The sequence below is a fragment of the Globicephala melas genome, chromosome 15 (assembly GCF_963455315.2).
Source record: "Globicephala melas chromosome 15, mGloMel1.2, whole genome shotgun sequence".
In the NCBI taxonomy this organism is placed as follows: domain Eukaryota; kingdom Metazoa; phylum Chordata; class Mammalia; order Artiodactyla; family Delphinidae; genus Globicephala; species Globicephala melas.
Window position 1 is genome coordinate 9,702,707 of NC_083328.1, and position 23,340 is coordinate 9,726,046.

A 23,340-nucleotide genomic window follows, 5' to 3' on the forward strand; every position below is an offset into this window, starting at 1 on the left:
GCCCACTTTTCTCGATTGCTCAGAATGTCCCCATGCGGAACACTAGCTCCCATTGGGCGGGCTCCTGCACCCTGGAATTTGACGTTTATTATCAGGAAATTCTCATAATGCTACAAAATGGGAATTACTCTCATTTTGCAGAGGAGGAACTGCCCCTCTGTAAAATATGAATCAGTTTCATTCCAGAAAAATAGATACTGCATATTCACAAGTGCTTTGAGTATTCTTTTGGGCTGGTTTTCTACCTGTTGAACTAATCTTTCCTCCCATTGCCTAGATAACATAATAATAACAACTAATAAAAATAACGAATGGTGACTATATTTACTATGCTCTACTATGCACTAGACCCGAGGTGGATACTCACATTACCCTCGTTTTACAGATGAAGAAACAGGCTTGAGAATGACTAATTTGTCCAGTGTCATTTGGGTTGTAAGTGGTGGAGCCAACCCACCATGTTGCCAAAACAGTTCATATAAAATTCTGTTTTATTGCACATACCGTATCGCATCATAATTTCGGGATGAAATCTGACTTTAATGGTTAGGATTCTGTGATTTCACTGCCGAGGACCCAGGTTCAATCCCTGGTCAGGGAACTAAGATCTTGCAAGCTGCCAAAAAAAAAAGTCTGAATTGAAGGCAAGGATTGGGACCTCTTCATCTCTACCCTGTTGCTTAGCACAAAGCCTGGTGCTCTGTAAGTGTTCAATATGAGTATCTTTAATGAACAGTAGGGATCCATGTTTCCAGACCAGCTTGGGTCAGCTGTGAGGAACTGGGTTGCTTTCATCGGAGAACTGACGAAAGCCCCATGAATGTTTTCCTTTCATCATCAGTTAAAATATGTATATATTACAGGGAGAAGACTTCTCTTCTAGGTAGTTGATTGGTCTTTCAAATAAATATGTGCTCCAGAATATATACTGCAAGTAATTGTTTGTTTTCTCTTTTTATCCTTATTTTTCAATTTTCTTTCTCTCAAGAAACCCAGCCCATTATGGAAATTTATTGGGGAAGACAGTATTGCTGTTCTATTCATTTTTCATGTGTAAACTCTGTGCTTCATCTTTCCAACCTGAGTGTTTATTTAGCTCCTTGAGGACATGGGACCTGCCCCTCGATTCCTATTTTCTTCCCTTGTATATAAGCGGCATGGAATTGATGTCTGCCAGTTGCTTCTTCCAGTTATGCAGCCAGGCTAGCAAGCTCAAGACAGTGGGCACAATTTACAATTGTGTTCTATGAGCTGGGAAGAAAACATGTGCTTCCGCATTCTTTTCAAGCTATTGCCAGTTGGGCAGGAACCTCAAATGACTCAGATTCTGAAGCAGTTTGTTTTAATGATGGTAATTATTTAAGTCTCCAGGTTCAAAACTAACTCAGTGTTTTTCTTCTCCCCTTTTATATGATTTGGGAAAAAAATACTTGAAGTTGGCTATATCTCATCTGTTCCCCTTTAAACTAACAGAGCCATCCTGTGTATTTTTAGAGTCACTATTCACAGGTCCTTTATTTCTCTGGAGGAGAAAATACAAGTTTTCTTGAAATATAAACATTTTTTGAAATGTCTCTTTGTGGTTTTCCCTTGGAATTGTTCCCATGTGGTAATATTCATATTTTCCTGAGAGTCAGCTGTCACTCACACACACATGTCCCACCACATACACAGTTTAGAAACTAAACATTTTCAGTAAATGCAGAAAGTGGTGTATAATTCTTTCCTCTTTCTTGGTTCTCCAAAAACCCCACTCTAGAGGGGCTTAGTTGGTGCTCCCAGGACCCCGCGTTCATTGATGTGATTGGAATACCAGGAGAATCAGAAGGAGATGACCTTTGAGGCAGAACTGCACCATCAGGACATTTTTTTCTTTTTTCTAGTCTGAGCCTTCTGTGATTTGTTGGACTTGGGCCCAGACAGAGCTTAAACCTTTTTTTTTTTTTTTTTTTTTGCGGCACACGGGCCCCTCATTGCTGTGGCCTCTCCCGTTGCGGAGCACAGGCTCCGGACGCGCAGCCTCAGTGGCCATGGCTCACGGGCCCAGCCGCTCCGCGGCATGCAGGATCCTCCCAGACCGGGGCACGAACCCGCGTCCCCTGCACCGGCAGGCGGACTCCCAACCACTGCGCCACCAGGGAAGCCCCAGAGCTTAGATCTTAAAAGCTCCAGCCACTCCCCTAGGGCCACACAGCAGCCACATGGGGGGACCAAGGAGTGTTGGGGAAACCACAGGCTCTTGTAAAAGGGCAAGAGGAGTCCAAGCAAATCTTCCACTTCTCTCCTGACAAATCTGTGAAATGCCAGGAAATTGAATTCACATATAGGCTAAGCTCCCAGACTCTTATCACAAGAGGGCAATTAGAGAAAAGAGGAAAGATGTCAAAAGGTAATCAAATTGAAAACAAAATCGTTTACCTAAAGCCAGAAGCTTTCAATCAAATTTATCAAATGGGACAGGCAACAAGTCTTGGTCAAGATGACACCTTGACTTTGACCATTAAAGTACAGCTCACTTCTCACGTGACGTTGCAGGATGTGGGTTTGGAAATCTGGTGGCATCTCAGGACCAGGACTGCCAGATATTCCAGCTTTCCACCCACTTGTAGCCTCCATTGGCCCAGAATGTTGAACCTACCTGATGCTGTTTGCTCTGTTTACACTGAAGTTTTAAAAATTCATTTGTTGTTTTCTAGTGGATTTCCTTATGAATTTTAGCTAATAGTGATACTATCACTGAAATAATTGTTTGCCCTCAGACACCGCAGTCTTCCATCACCGGTAGAGTTTTTCTAACATTCTCATTAGCATTTTCAATATTAAAACTAACGCTCATTTTGTAGCGAAAAAGCATACATCCTAAACATATCTACAGTATAAGGATTTGTTCTCGGGAATTGCTCTGATTAGGTTTGCGGGATTTGGAAGCTGGAAACCATTTAGCCTGACTCTTGGTTTCTGTCTAACAATATTGATTGAGAGCCTACAGCCGCTGTTATGGGCACTGGATGTATGAACAGGGCAAGCTTCAGTCCCTAAGGAGCTTGTAGGGAGAGAAAGGGACACCAGGCAGCCAATCATACGTTTACTTAGCTGTGATTATGATGTGTTAGAAAAAGTACTGACTGGTTGTTAGGATATCAGCCCTAGGGTACCACCTCACCTGGGAGGTCGGGAAGGGCTTTGCTGGGGAGGAGGCATTTAACCTGAGATCTGAATCCTGAATCTCTGTTGGCTTTGCCTGGCAAGCACCTCCTAACCCCCTCCTTCTCTCCCATGACTGTCTTCCCTCTCACTCTGTTTATTTCTTTATTGTACTTACCCACGATTATCTGGGTTTATTGCCTTGTTTATTGTTTGTTTCCCCTCCTAGAATGACAGCTTGTTAAGAACAGGAACTCTGTCTGTCCTGGTCATCATTTCTCCCCGTTGCCTGTAGTGCTAGCCCAGCGTAAGTGCTCCATTTGTCCTGAAGGGATGAGTGACGGACAGATGGATCTGAGATGAGCGGGTGTTGGGGTTGGAGAGAGATGACGCCTGCAGGGACCAGAGCATGCAGGGCAAGAGTAGGGAGCCCCTGGAGGAGGCTGGGTAAAAGCCACACGACCCAGTTTATGTTTCAATCACTCTGGTTACTGTGCCTCAGGTGGTCTGGAGGGAGGCAAGCGTGCATGTGGAGGAGATGCGTGCAGAATTGTTTGTGTTTTTTTGTGATCTTTTAATTTCTAATGATGATACTTTTTTATTTTTGGTCGCACTGAGCGGCTTGCAGGATCTTAGTTCCCTGACCAGGGATCGAACCCGCACCCCCTGCAGTGAAAGCGTGGAGTCTTAGCCACTGGGCCGCCAGGGAAGTCCCAATTTCTAAATTTTAAACTGTAAAACATTTCAAATAGACTGAAAATAATATCCACATTCATGTACTCGCCACCAAGACAGATGTTAACATTTTGCCTTGGGCTTCCCTGGTGGCGCAGTGGTTAAGAATCTGCCTGCCAATGCAGGGGACACGGGTTGGATCCCTGGTCCGGGAAGATCCCACATGCTGCGGAGCTACTAAGCCCGTGTGCCACAACTACTGAGCCCGTGTGCCACAACTACTGAAGCCTGCAAGCCTAGAGCCCATGCTCCGCAACAAGAGAAGCCACTGCAATGAGAAACCGGCGCACCGCAATGAAGAGCAGCCCGTGCTCGCTGCAACTACAGAAAGCCATGCACAGCAACGAATACCCAACACCGCCCCAAATAAAAACAAACAAATAAATTTATTAAAAATAAATAAATAAGGGCTTCCCTGGTGGTGCAGTGGTTGAGAGTCCGCCTGCCGATGCAGGGGACACGGGTTCGTGCCCTGGTCCGGGAAGATCCCACATGCCGTGGAGCGGCTGGGCTCGTGAGCCATGGCCACTGAGGCTGCGTGTCCGAAGGGGCCACAACAGTGAGAGGTCCGTGTAAAAAAGTAAATAAATAAATAAATAAATAAATAAAATAAAATAAAATGACCTTGTATAAAAAAATTTTTTTTTGTCTTCTTTTAAAAAAAAAGAAAGAGAGCTTCCCTGGTGGCGCAGTGGTTGAGAATCTGCCCGCTAATGCAGGGGACACGGGTTCGAGCCCTGGTCTGGGAAGATCCCACATGCTGCAGAGCACCTAGGCCCGTGAGCCACAACTACTGAGCCTGCGCCTCTGGGGCCTGTGCTCCACAACAAGAGAGGCCGCGATAGTGAGAGGCCCGTGCACCGCGATGAAGACTGGCCCCCGCTTGCCACAACTAGAGAAAGCCCTCACACAGAAACGAGGATCCAACACAGCCAAAAATAAATTAAAAAAAAAAGAAGAAAATTTTATGGTTACAGCCAAAGCACTCCATCCTGTTCTCTCCTCTTCCCTTTTCCACCTTCACTTTACAGAAGAGGAAACTGAGGCACGGAGAGGTCAAGCTGTGGTTCCCAAGGTCTCTCCATGAGGAAGGGGTAGAGTCTGGATCTAGACTATAGACTAGGTGGTCTGAGACCAGGGCCTGGATGTTTATATGCTTTTGGACTTGGTTAAGGCATAGATTCTCTGTTAACATGATGTACTATTGTTTGGGGGGGTTTAAAATTTTCCATAAATCGAATCATGCTGTGTATAACTTTGCAATTTGTTTTTCTCACTCAGCGTTATGTTTCTGAGCTTTATCTAGATAGGTCTGTTTCCTTTTCTAGGATGTAAACTCCCCGAGAGTGGAATTGTTGTCTCTTTTTTTTCATTGCCTGGAACAAAGTAGGTGCTCAGGAAAACTTGCTGAATGAATTAATTTGTTTTCTGTCGCAGAGTATTCCATTCTGAGACAGTTTCTCTAGGGTGGATACCTAGAAATGGAACTACTGTGCCCCGGGTAAGGGCATCTTTAATTTAACAAGAGTCATTAGAATGACTTTCTGGAGAAGGTCTCCAGATAAAACCTCACAGCATATTTAGAGTAAAAACCCAAGCCCCGTAGGGCTGCATATGTCTTACCTCCATGCAGCCATTTCTCTGACTTCCCTTTCTACCACTCTTCCCTCATACACTCGATTCCAGACACATGGGCCTCCTAGTTCTTGATGAAAAGGGCCAAGCACATCCACCTCAGGACCTTTGCACTTGCTGTTGCCTCCAATGTCCACTTGCTTCCTTGGTTCCTTCTGATCTCTGCTCTGTGTCATCTACTCACCAAGGCTTCCCTGCTCCCCTCCTCCCACCAATTCCTTTCCTCCCTACCCTGCTTTTCTTTTTTCTCTATAACCTAACTCTAGCTGATAAATAGGTATTATGTATGTATTGTGTGTGCAACCCCCCTCCCCCCATTAGAATGTTTAATGATGGCAAGGATTTCTCTTCATCTCAGTCACTGCTGTTGCCAGTGCCTCCAGTGGTGCTTGGCAGACGTTGGCACTTTGTTTCCAATGAATGAATAATCCCAGGGAGTTTCGGAAGTACAGACGTTTAAATTGTTAGATTTATGAGATATATTTAAATACTTGGAAGGTTTGTCAGATAACTGAGATACTTAAGAAGGGAATCAAATATGTTGAATTTATAAATGTAGTTCCAAATGTTTGACAGATAAAATGTATTGTATCTATAAAGACCTTTAAAAGTCACTGTCAAAAAGAGCTAGAGGGAGGGCTTCCCTGGTGGCACAGTGGTTGAGAGTCCGCCTGCCGATGCAGGGGACACGGGTTCGTGCCCCGGTCCGGGAAGATCCCACATGCCACGAAGCAACTAAGCCTGTGAGCCACAACTGCTGAGCCTGCGTGCTGCAACTACTGAAGCCCGTGTGCCTAGAGCCTGTGCTCCGCCACAAGAGAAGCCACCGCAATTAGAAGCCCGCGCACCACAACGAAGAGTAGCCCCCGCTCGCCACAACCAGAGAAAGCCCGTGCACAGAAACAAAGACCCAATGCAGCCATAAATAAATAAATAAGAGCTAGAATTGGGAATTCCCTGGCGGTCCAGTGGTTAGAACTCTGCATTTCCACTGCCAGGGGCCCAGGTTTGATCCCATGTCAAGAAACTAAGATCCCGCAAGCCACACGGTGAGGCCAAAAAAACCCAAAAAATTAGCTAGAGTGATAAAAAGAAAAATAAGATTTGTAAAGTGAACTTGAAAACTTAAGGAAGGACAAGGTTTTTCAAATGCATAATTTTCACAAGTCAGGAAAATCTTAAGGGGGATTTCCCTGGTAGTGCAGAGGTTAAGAATCGGCCTGCCATTGCAGGGGACACAGGTTCGAGCCCTGGTCCGGGAAGGTCCCACATGCCACAGAGCAACTAAGCCCGTGCACTACAACTCCTGAGCCTGAGCTCTAGCGCCGGCGAGCCGCAAGTACTGAAGCCTGCACTCCTAGAGCCTGCGCTCTGCAACAAAGACAAGCCACAGCAATGAGAAGCCCACACACTGCAATGAAGAGTAGCCCCCGCTCTCTGCAACTAGAGAAAGCCCACTCGCAGCAACGAAGACCCAACGCAGCCAAAAATTAAAAAAAAAAAAAAAAACTTAAGTAACTTTGCAAATAAAATTTCAGTGCACAGAAGTTGTCTCAGGGCCCACCAGAAAACCCCCATTTCCCCTGGGTGTTGTCACTGTATCCTGCAGTGTGTACCAGCATAGCTCCTACCGCAGTACCAGGAGGTAAGTTTTGTTAAGTGCTAATCAATGCTTGAGTACTATTGTTAGTACAGATGAGACATCCACAAGGGTCACTGAGACTGAGATTCAGTCTGCCTCTCTGAGGACATCGTGGCATCCTGGGGACCTTGATGGCCTGGGGTTAAGGTCAATCTACCCGCAGAGAAGGTGCACTGACCACCTGAAAGTCCCTCCCTCCGTGCCTGTCTCTGTCTCTCCTGGAGTCTCTCCCTGAATCTGGTGTCTCTGAATTTGCGAGCTGCTCCTGTCATTCCGGATAACGAGGTCACAGAGTGACCTCCAGCCAGCTCTCTCCAGAGGCGCCCCAGAGAAGGCAGCCCATCTTTCCAGGACAGTCCTAGCTATTGAGCCAGGATGTGAGTCTCACACTGTCAGTCCACAAAGGACCGGCCCTGTGTGAGCTCTGTTCTGGGAGCACTGTTCTGACCACAGTGGGAGATGCAAAAATAAGCCCGACGAGAAGTTCGTGATTGGAATGTCCTCGCACCTGGAGAGCACTTGCGGCTGGAGTGGCCCAGGCCCCCGGGGAGATGATCTGTGAGCTCAGCCTTCAAAGGAAGCACAGCTCAAGTTTAAATCGATGCTCCTGAGCAAGAGTGTCCAGAGGAAGCCTGATTTTGAAACGTCTACACCTCTCAGAGGAAAATCTTGGGTCCTGGGCCCCCAGACACCTCCATTTTGAGGGGCAGGGGGAAGATGCCTACACAGGACCCTAAGATGCACCTTTTAAAAGACCTTCATTTTTCCTCACAAGGAAAAATGGCATTTTAGAAGGGGTGGGACTGGGGATTTCAGAGAGCCCACCCTGCTTTAGGCAAATCCCCAGTAACAGTCCTTTAAAAACCCTCCCAGAGTACCAGCTAGTCTACAAAAATGCGGTTCCAGTTCAGTGCCTTCTGTATGTAAATTTTTCACTTTAACCGTTTCGTTACATTTTAGCAATCGGGAAATTTTGAAAACTGCTTTACATACTTCCTTGCCATCTTAAAATAAAAGCGAATGCATGTTTCCTGGCGCCTTAGGGCTTTCACTACAGAGGCTGCCTGACTTGTGTGCTATGATGGGGGGTTGACCCCAGGGCTGGGGGGTTTAAGTGCAAGTGCTGGACCACTTGTCCTCACCCTTGACAGCCCGGATCATTAGTCTCTTTAGATTTTTTACTTTTTACTTCTCATTTTGTTCTGTTTGTTTATTCATCCAAGCTCTCCTTTCTTCCTGCTCTCAGTCTGTCTGCCCTGGCCTGCGTGTAGCTACCTCTCAATCCGCTAGTGGATGGGAGACCAGAACATGAAGTTCGTTCAGTTATGTCCCGGCTATCCCTCCACCAATAATGTTAAAATTACTACATTTTAACATTATGCAAATGAGAGATGAGAGAGAGTACTTTTGTATTTTTGCCAATCTGGTGTGTATGTATATATATATATATATATACACACACACACACACACACACACACACACACACGTATATTACATGTAATATACATATTATCTATAAATGATAACATATGTGTATGTATAATTACTGTTTTAATTTTCAGTTTCTTTTTTTTTTGGCCACGCTGCTAGGCATGCAGGATACCCCCACCAGGGATCCAACCCGTGCCCCCAGCCCCCGCAGTGGAAGCGTGGAGTCCTAACCACTGGACTGCAAGAAAACTCCCTAGTTTTTTCCTTGATAAGCTCCTTTTAATATGTGTGTTGACCTTTGACATTTCCTCTTCTGTGACTTGTCTGTCCATTTTTCTGTCCTGTACAAATTATAAGGCCCTTTTGGAGAGCAATGTGTCAGTTTCTAGGGATGGTTTGTTTTTTATTTCTATTATTATTATTATTATTATTATTTTGGCTACGTTGGGTCTTCGTTGCTGCACACAGGCTTTCTCTAGTTGCGGTGAGCGGGGACTACTCTTCGTTGTGGTGCGTGGGCTTCTCATTGTGGTGGCTTCTCTTGTTGCAGAGCACAGGCTCTAGGCACGTGGGCTTCAGTAGTTGTGGCACACAGGCTCAGTAGTTGTGGCTCACAGGCTTAGTGGCTCCGCGGCATGTGGGATCTTCCCAGACCAGGGATCCAACCTGTGTCCCCTACATTGGTAGGCTGATTCTTAACCACTGCGCCACGAGGGAAGTCCTGATGCTTTAGAACTATACATTTTTTTGACCCAGAATTTGCTTCTAGAAACTTGTCTGAAGGAAATACACATATTCACAAAGATATATGCACTAGGATATTCATTGCAGCGGGTTTTTGTTTGTTTTGTTTTGTTTTTGGGGAACACACACTGAGCAGCTTATGGGATTTCCGTTCTCTGACCAGGGATCGAACCCGGGCCATTGGCAGTGAGAGCATGGAGTCCTAACCACTGGACCGCCGGGGAATTCCCTCATTGCAGCAGTTTAGAATGGAAACAAACAGAAAATGATAGAAATGTCCATCTGTAGTTTGAATGAGTAGGTAAATTATGGTATATTCATGCTGTACAGTCACTTAAAAATGAAGGCCATTTACGTATACTGAAATGGAAAGATCTCCGTGTGCCCCCCCCCGAAAAAAAAAACTCACAGGAGAAACATAATCCAATGCATTTAAAAAGAAACTATATCTCAGCCTGAAACAACCAACGTTAGCTGTGTTTCTCTCTGGGGAGGACAGTGGTGTGGAGGCATTGCTGGTGAATTGGAGAAGGAACTCTTTCTCTCATGGACTTCTGTTAGTTGTAACCTTCTACAACAAGAGTTACCTGTGAGCTACTTGTGTCTGAAATATCTTATTCCAAATGAAAATTATTCTGTCTAAAGTCTTGCCACATCAGCTGTGGTCCAGGGTCCAGCAGCATGGGCACCAGCTGAGAGCAGGTTAGAAATGCAGGCTCTCAGGAATCTCTCCACCAGTAATGAAACCGGCAGAACGCGTCTCAGTGCTCAGTAGAGCATAGGTTCTTCTGTCTCAGGGCAGAAAGAATTCAGCGAGAGGCAGAGTGACAAGTAAGGAAAGAGTTTATTAGTATAAGACACTTGTGAGAGATACAAGCAGGTGGGCAAGGGAATGCCACCTTGAGAATTTAGTGGGCTATAGTTTTATAATCAAAGGAAAAGTGGGGAGGGGGAGAAGACCACCTTCTCCCTCATTCTTTTTTTTTTTTTTTTTGCGGTACGCGGGCCTCTCACTGCTGTGGCCTCTCCCGTTGCGGAGCACAGGCTCCAGATGTGCAGGCTCAGCGGCTATGGCTCACTGGCCCAGCCGCTCCGCGGCATGTGGGATCCTCCCGGACCGGGGCACGAACCCGCGTCCCCTGCATCGGCAGGTGGACTCTCAACTACTGCGTCACCAGGGAAGCCCTCTCCCTCATTCTTGAGTAGACGTCAAGCTTCCATCATCAGCTCCGCCTCCACCTCAGGTGGGGGAGTTTTTTTGTCCCTACGTGGTCAAGCCGGGACTGTCATGGTGCAATGGAAAAGAGGCAAGAGGCAGTAACATATACTAAAATATGGTAAATCATCTCAGGTTTCAGTATAATGTCACCTTTTCCTTATATTTTTGTTTTTCTTGGGCACCGAGAAGCATGTTCTAGAAATCATTAACTTACTGAGCTCACTGGGCAGGATGTGGGTCTCATTCCACCATTTATTGTTTTGGGGCATGTCTCATGCTTCTGTTGCATGGTTTTGTTGCTAAGCAAGCCTGCTTGGTTTTGTGGTTGAGCAAACCTGCTTTCTTGAGCGATCATTAACTTACAGGGTCGCCCATAATTTTTTCTTTACTTAGAATCCCCTAGTGGGATTAACTATTTAATCACCTACTCTGTCCCTTTACTCTGTCCCTATCAGTAATGTTAAAATTACTACATTTTAACGTATGAGGATGATTAATGAGACAGCATGTTTTTGCTCAAGCCTGGCTGCAGAGAATCACCTAGAGAGTTTTACACAAATGCAGAGGGCCCAGAGGTTCTGATGTAGTAGGTCTGGGGGCCTGGGCATGCAGCTGGGCTGAACCTCTGCTAAGGCGTCAATAAATGAGGGGGAAGCAGTGTGAGTAGGGGTGGGGGGATTCTCCCAGCAGGAACGTGAGAGCCAGGGCAGGCTCTTTAGGCTGATCTGTGGAGTATATATTTTTATTTTTTGCTTCCTGTTGGGTACTCTGTGGCATGGGATATTTGGACTGCCAGATCAGGAAACCCACTTAAGAAGTCCTGGGAATTCCCTGGTGACCCAGTGGTTAGGACTCTGTGCTCTCACTGCCTAGGGCTCAGGTTCAATCCCTGGTCAGGGAACTAAGATCCCACAAGCCACCTGCCCCCCCCCAAATTCTTTTTAATAAGAAAAAAAAAAAAGGCCTATACTGAAGAAAACTGTGTGTCCTCACAGGATCAATTAGGGGTTGATTAACTGCATTCAAAAAACCTCATCTAAGCAGTTTCACATTTCTTTCAGTAACAGCCTCCCCAGGACATTATTTCTCAATCTGAGGTCATGTCCACCATTTCAATACCACATCCACTGCGAATGGTTCATGTTGGTCCAGTCTAGCTGGCTGGTGCTCCAATTTGGGGGGTATATTTTATGTTTCCCCTAATCCTAGAAATAGCCAAGCATGGGTCTCATCTGAAGAAGACATCATGTACATTTTAAACAAAGCTTAGTCCCAGCATGCCCACTCATGCTCACACAAGCACGCCACATTCCTTGGGAAGCCCCGAGGGCATCAGTTCCATGAAGGATGTGTCTCACAGGTGGAAATGTTTTCTTCATACCCGAGGCCCTTGGGTGCAGGGTGTAACTGCGAAAGTCCTCTGTACCCTGATTCCACCAAGACTATAACTTCTTATGCTCCAGGAAGTGTCCTGGGTACAGGGATGTGTAGTACACAGGCTGAAGGGTGAGGCGGTGAGGAGACACAGCAAGAAAGGCTGGTGCACAGTGTGTGTAAGGCCCTAAAAGAGTAGGGTCTGACATCCATGGAGCAGATGCGCGGGAGTGAAGGGTTCCATCTGAGGGTGGTAGCAAGAAGAAATGGCCACAGGGCTTCTCTGGTGGCTCAGTGGTTAAGAATCTGCCTGCCAATGCAGGGGACACAGGTTTGAGCCCTGGTTCGGGAAGATCTCACGTGCCGTGGAGCAACTAAGCCCATGCGTCACAACTACTGAGCCTGTGCTCTAGAGCCCATGAGCCACAACTAATGAAGCCCGCACGCCTAGAGCCCGAGCTCTGCAACAAGAGAAGCCACCACAGTGAGAAGCCCACGTACTGCAACGAAGAGTCGTCCCCACTCGCCACAACTAGAGAAAGCCACGTGCAGCAACAAAGGCCCAATCAGACAAAATAATAAATAAATTTATTTTTTTAAAAAAAGAAGAGATGGCCACAGACACAGGTGGTAATTGAGTTCTCTTCAGCCATCCATCCATCTCTCCATCCATCCATCCATTCATTTATTCAGCAAGTATTTATTTAGTGAACCAGGAACAAAAAGTCTGGGCCCTATTAGAGTGTGGGATACGGATGAGGAACTGCTTTAGCTCAGTATTGCAGGTGCTACCATAAGGGAAATCCCAGGCCATGGATGCAGGGAGGGGGACTCCGAACCCAGATTTGGAGGGGAAGCATCAGGACCCAGGCCGGGACCTGATAGTTGAGAGGGAGTTATCCTCCTGGGGGAGCCCAAGAGATGGGGTGCCCTGGGTTTCAGGAAAGGGTGTAGTCCATGCAAACATCCGGAGGGGGTGTCTTAGAGATCAGTTGAAGCTCACAGAGGTGAGTTCGCACCGGGTGGAGCAATTGGAAAAAACAAAGGGACAGCACCCTGAGAAGGTACAGTTTGGTGAATGACGGGGGAGGTGGGGGCGGTTGTTAGGGACACTCTTAAGTAGCTGAGACAAAGGATGCCCAGCTGCAGGAAGGGCAGGTGAGGGGCTGGAGAGGAGGCCAGGCACTTCTGCGAGTGCCAGAAAGCCAATCTTGTCTCAAACCGAGGAAGAGGGGATGAAGGGACCCATGAAGGGATTAGGGGAACCGGATGCACCGTAAGGTTAGGTGGCATCCCGACTCACTTGGAGGGCACTGGAGTCCCAAACCCGGTCTCCAATCAGGGGGTGGAGCCTGTACATGCCCCCCACTCCTAACCTATAGAGGAGACGGAGGTGGGCGGGTCCCAAGTAAGCATTGTCCAGGAGGTCCCCACTTTGGACAGTCCCCGATCAAATACCACCTCTCCACAACCACCCGCAAATATTTACATCCTGTTTATGCCGAGGCCTCCCAGGGCCTCAATTTTCATGAATAAAATATGAGTTTCCAGGCCGAGCCAAGGAGGGAAGAAACCCCCGCCAGCTGGTAGGGACCAGAGGCAGTTTAGCATTTCGGTTGCTGTCGCCTCCCGCGTGGTATTTGGAGGAAATTTGAATTGGCCCCGGTCAAGGTGACCCGGGGCGGGAGATTCGGCAGTTTCCATACTCTCTGAGGGTTCCTGGAACTAAACTATTTGCAGTGCACATACCCGGAACTCTTTTCATAAGGCTGTTCCCTGAGAAACTCAAGACTTTTGCTTGTTTATCCTTCAGAAATGCTAAAGTCTGAGCATGTTATAGCCAGAGGGGGGTGTTTAGAGATAATATAGCCCAAAGCCCTCATTTTAAAGATGAGGAAACAGGCTCAGAGGGCAAGGAGCTTGCTCAGGGCCATTCAACGAATCGGTGATAATCCGCCGCGGTTCCCTGTCACCTGGTGCGATGTTCTTTCCACTGCATCACACTTCCGGCACGTACAAAAAATTTCAATTAATACAGTATTCTTCAGAACAGTTTTAGTTTTACAGAAAGTTAAGTAGATAATACAGAGAAGTTCCCCTATAGCCTATTGCCTGGCACACAGCTTCCCCTATTATTAACATCTTGCATTAATGTGGTGCATTACTTATAATTAGTGAACCAACATCGATACATTATTATTATGTAAAGCTCACAGTTTACATTAAGGTTCACTCTTTTTTGTTTGGGTTTTGGTTTTTGATTTTTTTTTTCTTTTTTTGACCGCGCTGCACAGCTTGTGGGATCTTAGTTCCCTGACCAGGGATCAAACCCAGGCCCTCGGCGGTGAAAGCATGAAGTCCTAACACTGAACCCGCCAGGGAATTCCCAAGGTTCACTCTTTCTGTTCATCAGTTTTATGGATTTTGACAAAGGCATAATGTCATGCATGTATTCACGATTACGGTTCTAACAGAATAGTTTCAGCACCTAAAAATCACCTGTGCTTCACCTATTCAATCCTCCTCCCTGCCTCTCCCTCCCAGTCCCAGGCAACCACTAATATTTTTGCTTTTACAGTGGTTTTGCCTTTTCCAGAATGTCATATATTTGGAATCATACAGTATGTAGCCTTTTCAGACTGGCTCTTTCATTTGGCAATATGCAGTATATATACATATATTTTTAATACCCATAGAAACTTCCTCATGAGTAATAGAGATCTTATAGGTTGATTGAATATTTCATATTCTTTGCTCCTTCCAAAGATGTGGAAATTCCTGGAAAATGATGCAAAATTCTTCCTTAATTAGAGAGACGGATTCAGGTTGGTGCCTGGACTTGCTTCTTCGAGCCTCAGCAATTTTTCTCCCTTGCCTTTCAGATACCTTCTCTTTAAAAAAATGTCTTCGCCAGCCTTTCTCGTCGGGATTGCCTCTCACGTGGTCTTTTTCTCGGTTCCGACTTCTCTATAAAACCTGAGTTGGGAGTGGGTCGGGGAGAAGTTTTGTTTCTTTGGACATGGAGTGTTTTTCCTACGCCAGGCTCTGTGCTAGAAGCTATTTCCCACATTTTATTTAATCTCTACAAGTCTGTAGCAGAGAAATCCTTCTTCCTATTTTTATACAGGAGAGAACTGAACAAGTCCCTGATCAGTTAGCCCACAGCCTGGCAGCCAGCAAGTGCCCCAAGGCGGGGGTGGGGTTTGAACCCAGGTCCCAGGTCCCAGGTCCAGATCTGGGCTTTAAACCTACACTCCTTCCTTGGACGGCCTTAATTTTAATTCGGATCCAAGTAAAAAGTCCCCCAAATTTCCCCCGTTTTCAGAGTGGGGTGACAATGTTAGTAACCTGAGGAAATACTACTTGTGGGAAAGAAAGTTCTGGTTTAGAACTGCTGACCGAAAACAAAACAGGAAGTCAAGCATTCCTGGCTTAAATGGACCATCTGGGAATCTACTAGAATTAGTCCTGCCGGAGGCCAGGCTGCGCGCGCTTCACCCTGGGCTCGGAGGAGAGGAGAGGGACTCGAGTCTGCAAACCGCCCTGGGCCGGATCTGCCCTCCCACGAGGGCAGGGAGGGGGTGGCCACATCTGAGCTGAAGTGGGGGGGGTGGCCACATCTGAGCTGAAACACCAAGCGCGGGAGAGAAGCGGGAAGGACAGGACACCGGAAGTCCTGCAGCTGATGGGGAGGCAGTGCCGTGGGGAGGTGTGGAGGGAGTGGGGGGGGGGCAGATGCCAGGGCTGGTGGGGGATGAATCAACCTCGGGGGCGTGTGGAGAGCCTGCCTGGCTGGAGCTGGGTGGGCCCTTGCAGTGCACTGGAGTCATTCTTTCCCACTGGGCCGGTGGTACAAATCCCTGACACCCCTGCTCCTTGAGAGCATAATTACTGCCCCCTCCAGAGGACCTGCAGAGGTGCCAGGGCCAGGCGCTGCGTGCAGAGCCCTGGAGAAAATGCTGTCTTATTTTGCTCTCCCAGAGGGGCAAACTGAGGCACGGAGCAGTGAAGGTCGTCATCCAGGGTCACACAGTCAGTGGCAGGACCGGGATCTGAAGAGAGGCTGTTGCTCCCCGGACGTCCCTCCTACCCCTCTGCCCGCAGCCTCTGTCTAGACACCTTGGACCGCCTCTGTGTCCCCTTTCCCAGGAAGTACCAGGGACCTGGGTCCGAGGTGTCATCTGATCTCCTCTCTGAGGCAAAAAGGGGGGAGCCAGGATGAGGGGCCCCAGATGTCTGTGGCCTCAGTCCGGTTAGATGGTAGGAAGGAATATACCAGAGAACGGGCTGCAGCCATGGGAGGGGAGACAGGATCCATGGATTCTTTCCCAGTTCCAGGCTCCTTGAGTTAGGGCCTCCAGGCCAGAAAGCGGGCCCCGCACCAGGGCGATACCCTCTCCACGCCAGCCCACCTGCCTCAGTACCACTGGGGTCTGAACCATTCAGCTGGAGGAATGCCCATACTTAGATTTTAACAGACAGCTGGAACAGGGCCCAGGTGGAAGGGGAGACCAGGGGGTCTGGGGCTGGCAGGGTCCCTCACCTCCCTGCTAGGGGCGCTGGAGCCCAGGTCCCAGGCTGAGCTGGCGCTACCCGCCAGCAAGGCAGGGATCAGTTTCACCGCCCCCCACACCCCAACATGCAGCCGTTCAGGTCTGAGAAGCCCGTCTGGGTGGAGAGGCTTCGTTCACTGCCCCTGCCCTCCTGCTTCCTGGAAGCTCTTCGTCTTTCGGAGGCCTGCTCTGGGCTTTTTGCATCTCGTACCTTTGAGGAGGGGATGGGCTGGAGAGGTGGGTGTAGGGGGTTCAAAGGTCCAGGGAACGTTACTTTCTTAAGCCAGGGGTTCCTAACATCGCTGTTCTTTTTATGATATTTAAGCCATGTCTACAAATGTGCTTTATATGCATGATATTTTATGATCAAAACCAAAAGCAATTTACCACCCACCTCCCCACCCCTATTCCCATCTTATGAACCAAGGACCAGGATGGTAGGGGCAGAAATCTGACCCCGGGCTTCCCTGGTGGTGCAGTGCCTGAGAATCCGCCTGCCAATCCAGGGGACATGGGTTCGAGCCCTGGTCTGGGAAGATCCCACATGCCGTGAAGCAACTAAGCCCATGCGCCACAACTACTGAACCTGCGCTCTAGAGCCCGTGAGCTGCAACTACTGAGCCCATGCGCCACAACTACTGAGCCCGTGTGCCACAACTACTGAGCCCGTATGCCACAACTACTGTAGCCCGCGCGCCTAAAGCCTGTGCTCGGCAACAAGAGAAGCCACCGCAATGAGAAGCCCGCGTACCGCAACAGAAGAGTAGCCCCAGCTTGCCGCAACTAGAGAAAGCTGGCTCGCAGCAATGAAGACCCAATGCAGCCAAAAATAAATAAATTTATTAAAAAAAAAAAGAACTCTGCCCCCAAATCACACAGGGAGTTGGGAGCAGAGCGCAAGATTACAGCCCCACCCTGATCTAAAGACCCCCCCAGCCCCACCCTGACCTACACACTCCCCACTGTAGGCAAAACCCCCTATGTGTCTCCTTTATTCCCACCCGATACTTCACTGCACTCCTGATACCAGATGTGTGGGATCCCCACACCAAGCAATTTTCTCTGCTACACCAGCTGGGGTCCTGCAAATTTTTTTTTTTTCTCCACACCGCGTGGCTTGCAGGATCTTAGTTCCCTGACCAGGGATTGAACCGGGGCCCTCGTCAGTGAAAGTGCAGAATCCTAACCACTGGACCAACAGGGAATTCCCGGGGGTCCTACGATTTAACTCAATTCTGATGCTCTCTACCTGGAGTTAGCACTCCTAGCTTCTCCCCAAACATCTGGCCCATAAGTTAAGGGCCGAGTCCCATGAGACTGTCCCCCACCCCCGAGATGCCAGTCACAAGTCCAGGTTGTCACCTGTGCTTTTGATCAACTGGCTGTAAATTGGACGTTCCCACGACCCCTCCTTGGGTTCAGTCATGTGCTGGAGCAGCTCACAGAACTCAGGGGAACACTTACGTTTACTGGTTTATTATATAATAGAGGATATGGTAAAGGATAAAGATGAACCGCCAGTTGAAGAGATACATAGAGCCGAGGTCCAGAGGGGTCCCAAGTGCAGAATCTTCTGTCCTCGTGGAGCTGGGGTGCATCACCCTCCTGGGATGCGGATATGTTCGCCCACCCAGAAGCTCCCCGAACCCCATACTTTGGGGATTTTTACGGAGGCTTCATCATGTAGGCACCATCGATCATTAACTCCATTTCCAGCCTCTCTCCCCTTCTTGGAGGATTACGGGGGTGGGGCTGAAAGTTCTAAGCCTTTAATCATGGTTTGTTCTTTCCGGTGACCAGCCCCCCCATCCAGGAGCCCATCCAGAGCTGGCTCATTAGAACAGAAGATGCTCTTGTCACCCAGGAAACTCCAAGGGTTTCAGGAGCCCTGTGTCAGGAACCGGGGGTCAGATACCAAAGAACAGCACAAAAGATGCCCCTAGTGCTCTTATCACTTAGGAAATTGCAAGAATTGTAGGAGCTCTGTGCCAGGGGCTGGGGGACAGAGACCAATATATTTTTTCTATTGTTTTCCACCCGCCCATCTGCACCCTGATCTAGAGACACTCCCACCCCCCCACCTCCACGCTTACCTAGAGACCCTCCACCCTACTCCCACCCTGATCTAGAGACAGCCCCACCTCCACCCCTCACCCCCACCCCAGTCTAGGGGCCTTGCTGTGACTCTGATCTTGGTGTTTCCACGAGGCTCCAGGGAGGAGACCAGGGTCAGTGTGCTGATCCCAAACCCGGGGCAAAGGGGCTAGAGGGTGATCTGTACCCAGTGCACCCTCACCTGCGGGGAGCTGGCAGGCACAAGAGGGGGAGGGGTGGCCTCGAGCAACATGCCGGGCCTCAGACAGAGATCCTTGTGGACAAGAAACCTGGGGAGACTGCAGCTGCAGGCTGGGTGTGGGCAGGCGGGCACCCCCTGATTTGATAGATGGAGGCCCTTTGGTGGCTAATTCTGGGGAGCCTTTGGTCAATGATACCCTCTTGATTTCTGACAGCCCCTCTAACTTGCCCTGGGGCCTCTGGACACTTCAGCTCGGGGCGCTGACTGGGAGGACGGAGTTGCAGGGAGAAGAAGGAGCACGTCGGAGGGGCTGCAGGACCTGGGCTCCTCCCTGCACTGGCACCAGCCCTGGGACCTTGTGGCGAGGGTTGGGGGAGCTTGGCCGTGAGAAGAAACAGCAGCGGCGTGTGGTGGGGAAACTGAGGCAGGAAGTTGTTAGGTGGCTTTCTCAGAGCCCCAGGGAGGGTTTGTGCAGGAGCCGCTTTTGGCTCTCCAGGCTGGCGGAGGAGAGGAGCCAGCTCGCTGATGACATTCACAGACGCCCTCCCTCCTGCCAAACACGGACAATGTTCATTTTGGTCCCCTCCTCCTCTCCTCCCTGCTAAATCTCGATCAGAGCTGCCCACTCTGAGCCAACATCGCTGCTTCTGCCTCTTCTTGCCCAACCAACAGGAAAAGACAGGCGTGGCAATGCTTTACAGACACGGCCCCACTGCCCTAAATTCCCTGTCTTCTTAGCCCCGCAACTGAGAGGGAGACGTGGCCCCAGGCACCCTGACCATGACTCCATCAGAGCACTTAGGCTTTGAACTCTGTCTGTCTGTCTGTCCATGCAGGTGGAGGTGGAGCCTGTCATTCCCATTTTGCGGACAAGGAGACTGAGGCTGCCCCTCCACCCTCACCTCAGTCCCAGTTCCCTGGTGCTCTGCGGGCTGAGCTCTTCAAGTTTCCTCCCAACATCACTTGTGAGCTGCCCCCTCTGCCTGCGCACCACACTTATCCTCCCAGACACATCGGGACTGTCACCTCCTCCAGGAAGCTGCATTGAGAATTAGATGTGGCCCAAATCACTCTGCCCACAACTTCATCAGAGCTCTTATCACTTTATACTGAGAAACCGTGTCTGCATCTTTTCAAAGCAATTTTGTAGCCACACACTGGGCAGAAAAGTGGTGAAAGTATTTAAAAGCAGTAAAAGGGGTTTTGTTGCTGGGACACTAACATTTTGAATATGAGCTCTAACTGTTGTATGTTATGCACACCTGGACCACATCTGTGGGATGTTTAAGAATGATGAAGCTGCAGGGGTGAGCTGTAGAGTAAGAAGGCTGCCAGTGGTTTTCCTAATGATGCTTTGTCTAACGCACTTTATCTTTCCTGCTGAAAAGCAACAGGGGTTGGACAAATGACCTCCTAGCTTCTCCCCAAACATCTGGCTCACAGACACTGGGGGTGGAATGACACCAAAGCTCAGAGCGTGCCAGAAGGTAGGGTGGGGAGGATGGAAGGGTGTGTGGGTTGGTCTAAGAAAAGCCAGATTAGGCAGCGCAATTCTGTCAGGCAACCAAGGTGGCCGAGAGCCCCAGGAGGGGTGGGACCAGGAACGTCACTGCCCTGGGCCAGCGTGAACCTCCTTAGGACACTGGTTCCCAAACATTCCAGGAACAGCTGCCAACTTTGACCTCCATCTGCCGCAAAGTGAATGGACGTTTTCCAGAAAGCCAGGTTTACTTCATTCAAAGGGCTGTCTTTTATTCCAAAATGACGTTCTTACCTTTTTTATGGCGCTAAAATGTCCTTTCTCGCAGGCCATGACGGTGGTAGCCCAGTTGTTTTTTTTCCAGCGTCTTTTTATGGTCAAATCACAAACTGGTGACCTTCTGTCAGTTTCAAGTTTTGTGTTTCTGGTGGGGTGGGGTGACTGGTGATCGGGGCGACTTCTCAGAAGGACCCGAAAGACTGAAACCAAAAGAGATGACCCCTTAGGCGGGGGCTGCGGAGAAGGTGCAGCCTGTGAGGGGCAGGCGGCCCAGGAGGGGGCAGGGGCCAGCAGCTGGCATCCTGGGGAGAAGGACACTGGCAGTCTCCCCGGGCAAGAGGCTCACAGAGACGGAATAAGCATGATTCCAGGGCGTGTTACCACCTCGGCCGAATGATGCAATGCACAGATGTGCCAACTTGGGGACGTGGAGAGAGGAATGAGGGACAGCAGCTGGGAAGGAAGGCTCTTTCCCTCGGTTGGAAAGCAAGGGACTGCAGAGGGGCCCTGCAGGTAGCACCTTCTAGAGGCTTCCCTTGGCGAGGGGAGGCTGGGTGCTTGTGGCCCAGCTGGGGACCCAGGGAGGAAGTAACCCCAGGGGTGTGGCAGGCACAGGCACCTAAGGCCTCTACCCCCAGAGGCAGATTTCCACCCCAGCGGGAACCACGGCAGCAGCAAAGTCCTTAGCCGCACGTCACCCGATTCTCAGTGACTGTGGGTGCTGTCCATCCACGCAGGGGGTGGCTTCTTCCCTCCACAGTCCCCCATTTCCAAGGCCCCCCGTTGAAGGAGCCCATTCAGGAGTCGCCCAAGGAGAAGCGCCTTCCCCCGCCAATCAGGCCTCAGCGGGGGACTTGCGCCACCCCGGGGTCACAGGTGCCCCCCCGATGCGTATTCACAGCCTCTGCTTCATCTGAGAGGCCGGAAATGCAGGGATTAAAACATGGACTCTGGCCCTGGGCCGCCTGGATCCCACAGGGTGCCTCTCCCTACCTGCCTGTGAGCCTGGCCGAGATTCAGAACCTCACCTGTAAAGGGGGCGGGTACAGCCCCTGTTCCTGGGGCGTCCTGAGGATGACGTGAGCTTACAGAATCTCAGGTGCTTAGAAGGGTGCCTGGCATGGAGCGAATCATCAATGCAGCATATATAATAGGCCCTCAAAGTGTACGCCTGGAACCGGCACTTTGCGAGCAGCCCTGTGGAGCAGGCAGGATTCCTGTGTTACCGGCCCAGGGTCATAAAGCCGGGGAGCAAACAGAGCCCAGGTTGGAGTTTAAGGTGGCATCTATCTCCCTGCTCTTTCCTTACAGGCCGGAGGGAGCCTGGCTCTGAACCCCGGGGGCCTGGCTAACCTTGCACTCACAAGCTGTGTGACCTTGGGCACGTCTCTTAACCTCTCTGTGACCCGGTTTCCTTTTCTCTAAAATGATATAGTAATCCCACCAGCTGTAGAATATTTGGTGAGGATCACAGGAGTTGATACTGACAGGCTGCATAGACAAATGGACAATGGCAGACCGTATATAAAAAACAACTGACTCACAGTCTGAAACCTCCAGTCCAGGAAGGCAAATGGTAACCCCCGGAGCAATGGGCCCCGAATGGCCAAGGTTCGATCAAGAACTGCCGGCTTCCTGAGTTTTTTGCCTCTACTTCCAGCTTAGGGCCAATCCCCGAAAGCCAGATGCGCTCCCCTCACCAGTCACAGAGGTGATATTCATCCCTCTCTAGTTACCCAGCCTCCAGCCTCCCCAGCCAACAGCCTCCAATCAAAACACACCCAAGGACTTCCCAGGTGGCGCAGTGGTTGAGAGTCCGCCTGCCAATGCAGGGGACACGGTTTCGAGCCCTGATCCGGGAGGATCCCACATGCCGCGGAGCAAGTAAGACCATGCGCCACAACTACTGAGCCTGTGCTCTAGAGCCCACGAGGCACAACTACCGCAACGAGAAGCCTGCACACTGCAACAAAGAGTAGCCCCCGCGCGCCACAACTAGAGAAAGCCCGTGTGCAGCAACGAAGACCCAACACAGCCAAAAATAAATAAATAAATTTATTAAAAAAACAAAACAAACCCCACATCCGAACCTTCCCTCTGGTCCTCTCTGAAGCCCTCCCACTCCTGGCCTGTGCGTCTTTGCCAAATGCGAGTGTTGCATCTGACTCCGTCGCTAGACCGAGCGCTGCATAAACAGCGCTGGCTGGTTCTCTGCTGGGTGGGCTTCGTGGATTTCCATAATCCATATAACTACTCTGTAATAAGTAGTCAGAAATGCCAGCTTTGGGTCACTCAGCGAGCCTGGGTACGGGCTTGTATCAAGCCTGTACCAAGCGGAGGGAGCAGGCACGGCTGCCTCTTGAGGAAGGAAGAACTGGGCTCAGGCATCTTCCTTGCGTTCGAAAGTAAGGGTGTGGCCTTCAGAGTGATGTGGCCTCAGCTCCTGTCTCCATGGTGATGTCACTCCCAGCTCAAGGCCACAACAACATCCAAACAATGTTTTGTGTGTTTTTAACAGAGACACAACATCCAAACAACCATTTGAACAGACACGGGTTTGGGTTTACATTTCTTTTGTTAGTTCTAAAAGTAACACATGCCTGTAGGAAAACACAGAAAAGGGAAGAGAAAAATCCCATCGGCTCCCCCTACCCAAAGGCTACCACGGTCACGTTATTCCCCCTTGACAGCTTACAAGGCTGAGATTGTACCCTATGTACACTTTGGTTTTCATTTGACATAAATCCAGGAGTGTTTCCCATGTTATTTATTACAAATTCCTTGTAAACAGCAATTCAGAAGCTAT